Consider the following 15,426-nt stretch of genomic DNA (forward strand, 5'->3'; position numbering starts at 1 on the left):
TTCGAACCACCATAGGTGGTTTGAAGTTCGAACATATACATCTGCCCAATGTTACTCCTGGCCAAAATAATGATTTTATAGAAGGCCTCATGAGCCCAATTGCAGACTTTTCTCTCACTAACACAACATGTCTCATTTGGGGTGACTTTTATGTTTGGGGATATTGATATTGATATTTTATTTCAATCGCACTCATACACAAGTGTTTCAGAGCGCGACAAGGCAAGGGAGGGAAACAAGGGAGAACAAAATAATGATCTTACTAGGCCCACTTAAATTGAGAACGCGCAAGTGCATGGCAGAGGGGGAGAGGAAAAGTGCATGGAAGGGGGAGAAGTGGAAAGTGCGGAGCAAAGGAGAAACAGATAAATAATAATAAATATATAAATAATAAAGGCAACAAACAGTGGTAGTGTAGCTAGCTAGCAATTGGCAAGTGCTGGGTTTAAGGCAGCAGGCAGGGTAGGTCTAATAAGTGCAGGGAGAAAAAGGGTGGGACTGTATGGGTACAGAAACAGACCCCAGTGCAAGAGGAGGCCCAGAGGCAGTGCAGGAGGGTGGCAGGGTGAGCAGGTACCTGGGCCGGAGGACAGAGGGTGGCCAGGTGCACGGTGCCAAGAGAGAACAGATCAGCAGGGGGGAGCGGGAGAAAAGGCAGAAAAGGCAGAAGCAAAGAGGAAGGTCTTGAGGTGCTTCCAAAACCGGAGATGGTTCTCCTCAGGTTTTAGAGTGGCAGTGAGGCTGTTCCAGAGGGAGGGACCAGCTGAAGACAGAGCTCTACCCCCAGCTTCTTTCTTTGAAAAAAAGACTGACCTGACCCAGAAGGAGTTAGAGGTAGAGGAGTGAAGAGCTCAAGAGGGGAGGTATTTGTGGAGGGATAGCTGAAGGTATTTTGGACCCAGGCCCCAGAAAGCTAGCTTTGTGGACAATGCAGAGGGTTTTGAATTTAATCATTGCATCCACTGTGAGCCAATGGAGAGATTTCAGAGCTAGAGAGATACGATCCCAGGGCTTGAGGCCAAGGACAAGTCTTGCAGTCCTGTTCTGGATTAGTTGCAGAGGGCAGAGAGTAGAGGCAGGTAGATTTAGAAAAAGCTTGTTACAGTAGTCCAACTTAGAGAGAACCAGAGCTTGGGAGACCATGAGCTTCTGGGGAAGGAGAGGAAAGGCAGAGTAACTCTGAGGAGGTGCAGTAGGAAGTTTGACTTTTTATTGACATCAGGGATGTGGGTGGAGAAGGAAAGTGTGGAGTCGAAGACGACCCCAAGGTTCTTAGCCTCGCAGGTGGGGGTAGGAGGAGGGCCAGGGGAGGCCAGCCAGAGAGTGAGGGGAAAGGATGGTGAAGGTGTGCCGATGAGGATGATCTCCGTCTTGCTGGCATTCAGACAAAGATCATTGGTGGCACACCAATCTTTGATGGCAGTTAGGCAATCAGAGATGCGAGAGGGAGAGGAGGTTGCCTAGGGCAGCCTGCAAATGAGTTGAGTGTCGTCAGCATAGCACTGGAAATTTGAGCAGAAAACGGCAATGCAGTGGGTGAAAGTTGCCAGGTATTGGTTGAAAAGCCTTGGCGAGAGGTTACACCCCTGGTGAACACCACAGGTAGAGAGGAAGAAAGATGATAGGAAGGACCCAAGTTGGACCTGGGAGGGTCGATCAGAGAGGAAAGAGGTCAGCCAGGCCAGAGCTTGATCAGTCATACCCAGGTTTTCACGGAGACGGTTGAGCAGGATGGTATGGTTGACCATGTTGAAGGCAGAAGAGAGATCGAGTAGGATGAGGACAGAGGGAATGTTGGAGGTTGGGGAGCAGATGGTGGGATAAAACTCAAGGTGGGAGAGCAGGTGGTGGGATAAAACTCTTTTGTCTCTATTCAATATTTAAGGTTAATTTTAAAATGTTCTGGTTGAAATAAATAGGGATGAGACCAAACCTTGACATTGTTATATGCTGAACCTCATCTTTTGCTATGAGGACTTAGTGTCTTCTTCCTTAAAGCTGCCTGTAATTTTGTCAGATTTTAGTTGATAGTTTTTTCCAAACTATCACGTTGTCAATCCTTACCACTTTGGCAATATCACAGGGAGGCCTGTCACCAATAACCATGCAGACTTCCAAAATATTTCTAAGGGTGTTGATTGGGACATTACAGATAAGTGAAGTTGACGCTAGGGCTGTGCCTCCCTATCTGATTCTTGCCGGTTTACCCCCTCCCTAGCCCAGGCATCCATAATGGCGATGTTAGTATCTCGGCAGCGGGAAGACCTATCTGTTTAATGTTCTATCTAGTTCTATTAGTGGCTTCCCAAAAGCGATGGCTAGCTGACTCCCTAGGTACCTTCTAGTCTTTTCCTGGCATAGGCCACTTAGTATTCTCAGAAGTTAGCTATGGGGCCTTCTTTCACCTGGTGTCGCTCTCTCATCTCCTTCACACGTTCTTACCTGTCCCTTCACTACACTGACTTTAAAATATTCTCCTTCTGCCATACTGCTATCCCTCCAATCTCTCACTGCGTCTTTTCACATCCAACCTTTGATCTGACTTATTCTCTTACTTCTGAATTCCTTCACTTCTCACTGTCGGGATCTCCTGTTACCTCTGTTGTTATCCTTCCCTCCTTCCTTCCAATCTACTTACTTGCCTTTTACTGTTTTTCTGTGATAATCTCTCTTTGCTTCTACCACAACTCCTATACTCCCACACCCTGTTGCTCCTACTACTCTCCCCCTACTGCTATCCCTACTCTGTTATTAATACTCAGTACCACCCTCTTTTTATAACTACTGTTTTACTGTTTAGTCCATTTCCAAATGTATCCTTCATGCCCACTAACACTACTGCTTACTACCCTGTCCTCACTCACTACTCTGCTACTCCCACTGCTAATATCTCCATTTACAACTACTACTCCCTCTGCCACTAGCACCACTTCCAATCTGCTACTCCTACTCTACCTCTGCTCCTGACATTAACACCTCTCACACACAAACACTCTGCAGACCCCTCCTTCCATAGCCTCCTCATTACTTTCTCTCTCTCGCCTCCTCTGGTCTCTCGGACATCCCCCACCACCTCTTATCCTCACCCAACTAACCCACACTCAACCATTCAAACACACTTACTTAACTACTCCACCTCCTCTGATGAATGGCCACTTACCTTATCCAATAGATTACCTAGCTTCAGAGGTGTGACAAGGGAAGGAATTTGGAAAGACTTAAAAAGGGATTGCAAGCTCTGCTCCCTTTCTTCATGCAGCTTGCCGTGTTCCTTGTACAACAACTGCCATAGTTGGCAGGCAACTGTCTGCCCCCTCCACTATGACTTCTTTTTAATGCAGCAATCTCTGTTGGCCTAGTGGCATTGTCAGTCGGGTCCCCATAGAGGCCTGTCTTCGTTAATAAAGATCCTTGGTGGGCTAGTGTGGAATTCTGATTTACATGCCCTTGAAGAGAGGATCCCTGGAATGCCCCTCCTCACCCCCATGAACATGATGGTCGAAAGAGTCAAAAACTCACAAAGTCACTCACTATTCGGCCAGGCTCCAGGTGGACCAGTGACTGATACATATGTGGAAAGATATTCTCTCAGACAGCCATTCAAATCTTATCCAGTGAATGTCTTTATAGATACAGGTGCTTTAACATTGATATTGGACCCAAATTCATCAATGGGTGACATTGACTAATGCCGAGAAAACAATGTGATGATATCATTAATGACAGCACGACATAGCCACGTTAGTCATGAAGTACACGCGCAACCATGCACAAAGTTACACATACACACACTTGTATACACGAAGAACATGCTTACACAGTTCTGTAGATAGAGGACAAATACGTATACATACTGTCAAAAGCTTTTATTATTTTTCTCATTAGCTAAATGCAGAAATGCTGAATGCAATGCAACAAAGAAATTTAGAGCAAACTTGCAGATGCTTATGGGAACTAACCCTATGAAACTACAGGACCACATAAGGAGCCATGTAGGACCAGAGACAACTAACCTATAGGAAACATAGCATGATATAGATGTGTAGAAACCATAGTATAAGTATAACAAGGAGCACATAAGGCCACAAGACGCAGGATGAGAGAGGAGGGGAAGGAGAACTAGGCTGCACAGAACATGCAGGGCAGGGCTCACAGCCAAGGTCAGAGACAAGCACCACATTCCAATCCTAAAATACCAAGGGGAAATCTGCAGAACAGCAGAATAAATCCTCATGAATTTCAGACCAGAAGAGCTCGATTTCGTGGTCCTCATTCACGTGATGCAGGCGAGCTAGACAATGGTTATTCACCCACGGTGGGAGATGAACAGTTCTCAGCTACACAGATGTGAAGTGAAACATGAACAAGTTAACAACGTTGCAATGTGAAGAGCATTCTCACAGGCAAAAGTGGTACTGCTAACAGATACATTGGGAACACATAGTCATTCCCATCACATTGAAGAGGTGCATAGAGTGCTGAGAACAGAGCAGGGTCCCAGGCCTGGGGAGACAAGTTCCCGCTAACCGGAGGACAGCAATCCAGCGGTGGATGGCAGAGTACAAGGGCCAATGGTAATCCTGCAACCCTGCCACAATGTAGTAGATAGTTTCTTGGGGAAGGGGCAGGTCAGCCACCTGACATGAGAAGGCCAATTAACTAAGATCCATAGCGGCAATCTATACTTTATACCACTCCAATCACCCAACCAGAAAATGGGATAGGTTTTTCAAGGAAGGGCCCATGTTGTGACGGCACTCTGCAACAGAAATGCTTAAAACTGGTTTGGGAGCGGTGACTCTGGAGATTTTTGAATGTCCTATATGATCCCTGTCGGTTTTTTGTAATGAACAACAGTCTATCTTGTCCTTGGCTGAGTCCTCCATTTCTTCTGGGGCAAGGGTTGTTGGGCCCTTAGAGCTGAATGGGTAAGCTTGTGGTAACCCCCATACCTCTGGCATATCAGACCTCACCAACAAGTTGGTAGCAGAGGGATGGTTTACTATGCCTGGAGGGCTTCAGGGTGCTTTGCAGGAACTGAGTCTAACGGGGTGTACACCCTGTACAGAGGCCATCAGGAGCCAGCTTGGAAATATTCTGCCCGTGGTCCTTGAGGATTCCAGCAGACCAGAAGGGTGGCATGGCAGCTTTGGGGGAGCCGGTAGCCGAACAGCGTCAGTGGATCATGAAGTGTAAGTATTGACTCAGCCACACAGCAACTAAGGGGAGTTGGAAAGTAACAGTGGGTGCGGGGTGGTGATGAGTATTGCTGAGTATCTTTGGAGTATGGTTGAGTATTGTCTAGTAGTGTTGAATATTGTGAAGCATAGTAGGGAAAGGAGCAGAGGTAGATGTCATTTCTGTAATTAGGGTACATTCAGTCTTGAGAGAAAAGGTTCTGGTGAATAAACTAAACCATGTACATAAGGGCACAGATGACAGAAGTTATGTGAATATTGGATTGCCTGTTGCATTTTATTTCGGGTCATTGGGAATGGTATCTCCATGTAAAGGCTTAGCAAAGGGAGCGGGCTAGATTGCAGAAGGTGTTCGTCTAGTTAATTCTAGAGGAGGTGTTGCATCTGCAAGGCGACGCTGTAGGTTTTAGATTGAACACAATAAATATTGGTATCCCCTGTTAGGAGGCAGGAAGACAGCTGTCAGTTCATGTTAGGGTTGTGTAAATGTTTGCGTAACAGGACATAAAAATATATAAATAAGGTCTTCCATTGGGCATCCCAGACTAGGCATTGACTTAGTTGGAGTGCTGGATTGAAGTCACTTACACTCTTTGCTTCTGCTTTCTCTTCTCCTCTCCCCTGCTGATCTCCTGGCTGAAACTGTGCTGGTTACCTGGCTACCCTATGCCCTCGGGCCTAGGTTCCCTCCCCACCAGTTGCTCACCTGCACCGCCCCTGGCATCCCTTGCACTCAGGGACTGTTTCTGTATCCCTAAAACCCCCTACCAGTACCTGACACCTGATGCCTGCACTTACCCTTACACTTGCCACCAGCTGGTCGCACTTTTATCCATGGTAAATACTCTTCCTCTTTTATCCTCTTCCTAAATATCTTCATTCTCGAATTCTTCGGCCATCTGCATCCAACTCCTTCAGGGTCAGTCGCTTTTCCAAGCAAAACGTTGGTGGTATATTTCTTTCTTCTGCTGGGGCCTCCCTCTGGAACAGCCTCCCTGTCTCACTTAAACTTGAGAAGAACCATCTCCGGTTCTGGAACCACCTCAAGACCTTCCTTTTTGCTTCTGCTTTCTCTTCTCCTCTCCCCTGCTGATCTCCTGGCTGAAACTGCGCTGGTTACCTGGCTACCCTATGCCCGTGGGCCCAGGTTCCCTCCCCACCAGTTGCTCACCTGCACTGCCCTTGGCATCCCTTGAACTCTGGGACTGTTTCTATATCCCTAAAGCCCACGACAAGCACCTGACACCTGATGCCTGCACTTACCCTTGCACTTGGTACCAGCTGGTTGCACTTTTATCCATGGTGTTTATTTATTTTACTGTTATCATATGTACTGCACTGCCCCCTCCCCCTATCCTCCTGCGCTTTTCCCTTCCCCCATCCCCTGCACTTGCGCGATCTCAATGTCACCTGGCCTAGTAAGATCGTTGTCTCTGTCTTCTCTCTGTTTCCCCTCCCTTGCCTCGTCGCACCTTGAAACACTTGTGTATAGGCGCGTTAGAAACGCCATATCATATCATATCATAGCAGTGCAAAGTGCGCTAGCTGGCCTGTGCCACGTATGCGACAGGTGATTAGAAGTAGTGCTGTATAAGTTCATCTGGTGCGACACATCCATCCATGCCATCACAGCGCTGTGCAAATCCCAGCTCATCATCACTGTCGGCCTCATCCTCTGGTGGGTGCATGTCCATGTTGTGGTCAGGGGGACGTGCAGCTGATATACATGTTGTGCAACATGGCACAGGCAAGCACTATCTTTCCCACCTTTTCAGGGCTGTATATTAGTGCTCCCACTGATCTGCTCAGGCACCAGAACCTTGCCTTTAACTGGCCAAATGTTTGTTCAATTGTGCACTGAGTACGTACATGTGCACAGTTGTATGCCTGCTCTTGGATGTTGTGTGGTTGCCTCACGGGGGTCATCAACAATGGCTTCAAGGGATAACCAGCATCACCTGCATGAGAGCAACAGAATGTGTGCAATGTCATGCTTCTGCCCATATCATGTTGGCACAGGATGTATAGTGTTCATTTGAGAAGACAAACATGCACATGCAAAATGCAGTTTAGCTAGCAAATGTCCTATTTCGGGTGCCATAAATGCATTTTGTCAGAATGTGTTTTGGGTGTGTGGTGTGCAGTGGCATTCACATGGCCCATTCACAGACAACATGACCTCTGACCCTTTTAGTAAAACTGACACAAATGGAAATGCTGTATATGTAAATATTGTGTAACAAAGAAAATATATAGATATGTCCATGTACTAGGGTACATTTTGATTTCTAATTAGATGCACGTGTGATTGTGTGGTTCTAACAGGCATGGGACCTGCCCAATTGGTGTTCAGACAAATGGTGTTATGTGTGTGGAAGCATAAGTATTCTCTGTCTGTGCATCAGGTGCTGTGGGTTTTCTGGACTGTGTTTGTGCTTCTTGTTGTCACTTTGGTGTGGTACATTCTGGTACATGTATTTCTTGTGTTCATTGCTATACGGAATTGATGTTGTCATGCATGCACTGGATTTTGTTCAAAAATTGAGATATGCCTGTCAAGGCCTTGCACTCAGGCATACTATTACTGTGTTGCACCTTGAGTAACACCTGTACACTTGCACGTTTGATGCACTCACAACACAAAGTAGGTTTGTCTCCCCTTAACTTTTGTTACTTTACTTGTTGTAGTATTGTTGCAATTGATGATCCTTGCTCTTATTCATGGTCTGCCTTCCCCTTTAACCTCCCTATCCACCCTCTGTGCACTTTGATGGTGTTTTAGTAATTGTATGACTGCATAGAAGTAGGAGGAATAAGTGATAGATGCACGCACTGTGCACAGCCACTGGTGATGGGTGTTCAACATGCCCATAATACAACAGTGTACATGCCCTTGTAGTTAGACTCACCAAGCAGCCAGTTGAGCTATGGTCTTTTCTGACCTCCCCACCCCCAATTTAGCAGTGTACATGCCCTTGTAGTTAGACTCACCCAGCAGCCAGGAACGCTGTCCACTGTGACGTGCCATGTACTGAGGCAGCGTGGAGTTGCCCAGCACCATGGAGTCATGGGTAGAACCAGGAAATCTTGCACAGCAATGGGCGATGAGGTGGCGGGCATCACACCCCATCTGCATGTTCAGTGAATGATAAAATGTTCGGTTGCGGTACACTGCCTCGACAGCATGCCTGAGCTCCACATGTGTGCCGTTCAAAGCACTGATGACGTTAGGCATGTCTGCAAGGGCATGGAAGGCTATTTTTATGCCATTAACCTAGTCAGAAGTCCTTAGTAGGCTAATGTGGTCTCGAATGTGACACAGGAGTCTATCAATGACCTGGAACAGGACACTTGAAAAACAGAGTTGCGAGATCCCATGCAGCTCACCAACAGTGTGCTGGTATGTGCCTGTGGCTAGGAAATGTAGCACAGACACTACCTTGAGAAAGTGGGGGATGGCTGTGCAGATATTTATGAGGCTGACCAGGTCAGTCATGGATCATGTCCACTATTGCAGCGATGGTGTCCCTATCAAGCCGGTACAGGGTGTGGATCTGGCCTCAGCTCAGGTTGAAAGGTGTGGCCCTTAAGCATGGAATTGGTGGCTGCCTGTGTGGTGCAACCTGCTGGACATTGGAGTTTTGCTGGCCCATGATGGCCCTCCTTCTCCTCAAGCACCTCTGCTGCATTCTCTGCCTCCCTGCTTCCAGCTCCAGTACTGCTACTTCTACTGCTAGCATTGTGGTGTTGTAAAGGGTGTGGGGTGTGAGAGTGGTCCTTTTGTGCTGTGGCACTGCTCAGTGGGACCACCTGTGCTGAGTTTGTGCAGCTGTGGCATGTTTCTGCATACCTGAATCTACTTAAGCCTCGTCCATGATGCTGGTGTTTCCGGCATTGTTTTCATGTTGGTACGGGCATATCCATGCCAGTAATTGCCGGTCCGTGCAGCTCGGAAAGTGCACTTACTAACGCCATCTCAGGCACGGCTACCGCATCTGTCATCAGATTCTGGCAATGGTGTTGCCGGATGCGGTGGCTCACTTGCGGTGCCGGTGTTACCGGCATCACAACTCAGACTAAGCTGGTCTGAAAAAAGGTGCCGGTACGGATCTACTGGCAACGCTATTTGCCGACAGGCATACTTGTAATGAAGCCCACAGACTTTTATTTTGGATGACTGAGCTTTAGGCGCTGTGTGCATCAAACATCTCTGCTTTTACAAGTGTAACAAAATCACTACTGCTCTGTCGTAGTACAGATATGATCAGTGGCTAAATTTACTACCCACATTACTACTAACCCAGCAGTATTCCTGATCTTAAAGGTGAACTGGGTACAGCCCATAAGTTACCTTCTTCGTGGTTCAGGCCTAAATTGTACACAAATACATCTTTCAGCTACTTGTGCTGTAACCAAATATTACAAAAGCACTGGGCCTCATTGTAAGTGTTGCGGTAAGGCAACAACGGCGCCGGTAATGTTACCGGCGTCGTTGTTACCTTGCCGCAACATTACGAGTTTGCTCGCAGGTGCCGCTCTGGATGCCTAGTCAGACCAGGCGTGCAGAGCGGCACCCGCTAGAAGAACAGGATGGTTACCATCCTCCCTATTCCCTTTGAGCCCCATAGGGGCTCATATGGGAATGGGGATGTACCGGGTCCGGGTCCCGCGAATGGGAAATACCAGGCCCACAAAGGTCGGAATGGGCCAGTAATTCCCATTTTTTGGGACCCGGACCCGAGTTTGGGGGTAGCCATGCTGGTAAAAACAGCATGCCTAGCTCCAAACTCGTAATGAGGCCCACTGTGTCTAACACATACAAGCCATTTTTAAGAGTAGCAAATAGTATAATAATTACCCATCAGCAGGCAAAAACAACATAGAAACATGTTATGTTACTTGACATTTATATAGCGCCTTATATATCATTGGTATGACCTCAAAGCGCTGGTAGGTTGAATGTCCTCGGGAACCACAGTTTAAGTCAGCAGAAAGAGAGAGTGTCATATGGTGCATGGGTGCACCGGATATGTGTGCAGCTGGTGTGGTTGTTGCATGATAATTGCTTCTTAACAGTAGGTGTGGTGCTGAGGAATCAGTTGGATGCGTTCAGTCTGGAGGTTGGACACCCAGACTTAGATCTGGCTGCGTTAGGCTTGAGGAGCATGCCTAAGCTAGCTGATATGTGCTCAGCTAGCTCTGTTTTATTGGGATGATGGGGTGTCATGTGGGGTCATGTTAGTATGAGAACAGCTATGCCGAATTTTGTCATAGTATAGCTGTGTTCTAGTTGAATGATGGTGTATAGGAGAGAGTGAGCGTAGTAGTGTGATATGGTGGTTATCTGTAAAGCGCCTGCGACCAGGCACGAAACCAGGATAGGGGGGCGTACATAGCGGCATACGTATATAAAGCGGCAGGATGGATAGGGATTAACATGTGATACAGATAACATAGGGATACAGATATATAATATATATACATGTTTGACTCTTTTAGTCACAATCAACGATGTTGGGAACACTTTCTAAATTCAAACTATAACACAGTGACGCTATTAGGCACACTTTCTAGGTTCAGACTTTAACACAGTGACGCTATTGGGCACACTTTCTAAGTTCAGACTTTAGCACAGTGACGCTATTAGGCAGACTTGTTGTTGGGAACACTTTCTGAATTCAAACTATAACACAGCGACACTAATAGGTGCACTTTCTAAGTTCAACTTTAACACAGTGACGCTATTAGGCACACTTTCTAAGTTCAGACTTTAACAGAGGGTCGCTATTAGGCACATTTTCTAAGTTCAGACTTTAACACAGTGCTGCTATTAGGCACACTTTCTAGGTTCAGACTTTAACACAGTGACGCTATTGGGCACACTTTCTAAGTTCAACTTTTACACGGTGACTCTTTCAGTGACACACTTTCTAAGTTCAAGTTTACCACAGTGACGCTATTAGGCCCACTTTCTAAGTTCGACTTTAACACAGTGACTATATTATGGGACACATTCTAAGTTAACTTTAACACAGTGGGCCTCATTACGAATCAGGCGTTAAGGGGTTAACGGCGACATAAATGGCGCCGACCCTTAACGCCTGATTACAAGGTCCCTTAGCGCCATGGTGATATTAACGCCTGCTTTAAGGCGTTAAAATCCATGGCGCTAAGGGACCATGGTGCTAATTACGCCACCGTAATTTACGGTGCCGTAATTAGCGCCTTCCCCATTCCCATTATGCCCTATGGGGCAAAAATGGGAATGGGGAAGGGGCCATGGTGAATGGGGAATTACCGCCCCGCCAACCTTGGAATGGGGTGGTAATTCCGCCATCCACCATGGCGGAGTCGGTGAGTTACCGGCATGGACCATGGTGCTATTAGCACCATGGTCCACCGCCAGGGTCGTAATGAGGGAACGTGATGCTATTAGGAACACTTTCTAAGTTCAGACTTTGGCACAGTGACGCTATTAGGCAGATTTGTTGTTGGTGGTGGTGGATGGCAGGCTACTGGCTTCTTGCTTCTCCTGCGGATACCTGCAGATACTCTCTGGAGCCACCTTGTTGGAGCTGCCCTTTGTCTCGGGGTCCTTAGCTGATGGGGTTGCCGGGCAGAAGCCTGCACTGGAGTGATCAGTAATGTTCTCTTCTAAGAGCCAATCGGGTCGCGGGGCGGGCTCGGGAGGAGGGATTAGAACACAAACCAGGAAGCAGGAGCAAGGGATTGTGGCGGGTGGGAAGGGGTGGATTTCAAAATCATTATGGGCAGATTTTGGCCTTTAGCTGGAAGCAGCGCTCACCTTGGTACCACGATGGAAAAGGGGTCCTGGGGGGGGCTTGCAACAATAAAACTAAAAGAAAATGGTGCAAGGGGCCAATCGAGTCACAGGGTGGGCTCAGGAGGAGGGATTAGAACACAAACCAGAAAGCGGGAGCAAGGGGATGCGGCGGTTGGGGATTTCAAAATCAATATGGGCAGATTTTGGCCTTTAGCTGGAAGCAGCAATCGCCTTGGTACCACGATGGAAAAGAGGGCCTGGCGGGGGGTGGGCTTGCAACAATTAATTAAAAAACACTGGAGCAAGGGGCCAATCGGGTCATGGGGTGGGCTCGGGAGGCGGGATTAGAACACAAACCAGGAAGCGGGAGCAAGGGGATGAGGGTGGGTGGGGGGATTTCAAAATCATTATGGGCAGATTTTGGCCTTTAGCTGGAAGCAGCACTCACCTTGGCACCCCGATGAAAAAGGGAGTTTGGGGGGGTGGCTTGCAACAATAAAACAAAAACAATACAGAGCAAGGGGCCAATCGGGTCGCAGGGCGGGCTCGGGAAGCGGGATTAGATCATAAACCAGGAAGTGGGAGCAAGGGGATGCGGGCATGCAGGGGGATTTCAAAATCAATATGGACAGATTTTGGCCTTTAGCTGGAAGCAACACTCATCTTGGCACCACGATGGAAAAAAAAATATATTAGTTGTCCCGCGTAGGGAGGTGTGTGTGTTTTTCCTTCAATTAACTTCTCTGATCAGTATAATGGCAGTACCATTATGAATGCATGCAGGGAGGATAGGTGCTTCAAAATGGTAAAGGGCATGGTGTACATCTGTGCTCTTGAACCAGTATCCATTCTGGTAAACGTACATCCCGGTGCAGGTGTTGAGTAATTGTAGCCCTAAGTGCTCTGCAAATAGTCAACTTTGGAGTATTTCAGAGAACGTTCTCAGATTGCTCTTTGCAGGAGCTTAATAATGATAGCATAATTATGGATCCAATCTCAAGAGTACACTGACCCTCTGAGGACACTGCAGAGCTCTGTCCTTCTGGTCATGGAGTTGACATCTGGGAGACCAGCTGAGTCCCAGACTTACGTATTGAAGCTTAGTTGTAGTCACCAATGGAAAGTCAACAAATGTGTGTTCAGGTGCAGTATTCAAGAGAAGATGGTTGGGAGTATATGCATCTTATAGCTCTTTGGTTTCATGTAAATGAGAGGGAAAACTGCTCATAGAAATCTTTTATAGGGACAGGATCAGTATATCTTGTTTTAAGAGATTCTATATTATTGAAGCATCCCCTTCTCTGCAGCTGGATTTAGGGACTACTGTCACACACCAGGCGTTCTCATATTATTCTTCAAAGCAATCAGACTGGGTTTGCATTACTTTATGAGGTGTGTGTCACTTGGACGCATGGACCATAAGCATTCTGGAACCTGAGACTATTGTAAAGGTGCAGTACACAAAGTACTGTCCCAGCCATCCATATAAGGGTGGCCCCAGATCCTTTGATCCTGCAACATGGGAGTGTGTGCACGGGGGAGGACCTCCCCCTCGCAACACACATGTGAACCCGATGGGGCCGCTCCGGGTGCTGCTGGCGCTCCCACAGCGGACTCGCGGCTTACCGCACTGGGCCCTGAAGACTGGCACAAGAGCTCTGTTAACGCCGTACACTCGAGGAACATTGTATCCATTCGCCCTAAAACATAGCACACATCACAATATGCCCAAATAACACTGGGTTGAAATAACAATCTCCCTCCTACAGCGCCGTCTATGGAACGGTGAAAGACACGAGGCACTCCGAAGGGGGCATAGCTATCACAGTATTAGAGGCCTCGATTAAAGGCGAAGAAAACAAGAGTCAGGGTTAAGATCTGCAGGACCCTACGCAAGCTCAGGGGGATCCCCTACCATAAGCCACACTACGTTGAGGTTGTGCGCCTTGAGAGGTTTGGACCCCACAGCAATTTCCATCGAACCTTTAAGAAACTGGTCTGTGCCAAGTCCATGTTAAATGCTGCAGGCCCCTTGGACCCAACTGATGCTGAACCAAATTAGAACTGCCTCCCACACATACCATGAGTACTTTAATCTGTCCCCCTCTTCTGGATGTATTCATAGGTGCACCTGATTACCTGAAGCCACAAAACAGGGCCTTCCATTGAGCCACATTGGGGCACGCCCCAACTGCAGCCTGTGCGTTGGTTAGCGGTCTGAGGTCAAGAAAGGGACTTTTCGTTAAAGATTGCCTATTAAACCAGAAATCTCTGGACATGAGACTGCCCCCTATGTGCTTAATGGAATATGAAAGGAATCTGAATGAAATTTGCACTTCCGGTACTACTAGCAAGAAGTGAAGTGAACCATATGCAAGGAGCGGTGAGACCTTGGAATAACGCATATTGAAATCTGACTCCTGGAATCATTCTGAGATCATCGGAATCACACTTTTCGCATTCACATAGGGTTGCAGCAGCAAAATGAAAAACCCTCCCCTCAAGTCATTGTATGTGGATAAAAACCAGCATTAAAAAAACGCAGCCAGAGAACAGAACCTTCAGTGAGCCAACCCTCCCCCAGCCTTGGAACCGTCTCTGAGAGATACCTGCCAAACACAAACTGTACAGTCTGACTAGACCAGGCACAGGATCTACAAGGGACACGAGCCAGCTCCCCCCTCGACAAAGTTACTACACCCAAGGCCTTGTTGCAACTACACTCACCATCTATGTATGAATAAAGCGACCACACCTCTCTTCTGAAGTGTTGGGCACCGAAAACAGGGGGTGTGCCCTCCTTCGAACGACAGACTTTAGTGAGACTCATCTACTTCTCCCCAGCCAGAGAGTAAACTGCCGAATGAGGTGGGATTGGAACCACTCCAATTTATATGGACATTAAATTGAAACTAGCCAAGTTTGCCTACTCTCCACCCCCTCCTGTGGCTGAAAGCGTAGGTACATTGATCATGGAGGCCTCCGGGACAGAAGCGCCAGCGACCAAAGGAGACATTGCTGCTCTCCTGAGTGAAATAAAGCACATGGGAGCTAACATAGGTGGGAAGATAGATAACACAGCAAATGGATAAGATTGAAGAGAGACTTGAAGGTGTAGAAAACAATCAAGCCTCCGTAGATACCCTCGAAACTCAGATGGACCTTCGAATAAGGGAGATAGAGCAAAGAGAGGAAGAGTTTACCGTTCTGGCCCGGTTCTACAGGTACCAAGATAAAGCGAGCATTCTCAAGAAGGCCAAGACTGGAGGATCAATTACCCTTGGAGGAGCACCGATTACTATCTTCCAGGACCTATCATCCCTGACCTTGGCCTTAAGTCGAATGTGTAGCCCCCTTACGAAATGGCTCAAGGAACGTGGAACTCGATAATGGTGGGGTTACCCCTTCTCCCTCTCTTGTGAACATGAAGGCAAGAAAATACAA

This window comes from Ambystoma mexicanum, chromosome 1q (assembly GCF_040938575.1).
Source record: "Ambystoma mexicanum isolate Mex_15411 chromosome 1q, UKY_AmexF1_1, whole genome shotgun sequence".
NCBI classification, from domain to species: Eukaryota; Metazoa; Chordata; class Amphibia; order Caudata; family Ambystomatidae; genus Ambystoma; species Ambystoma mexicanum.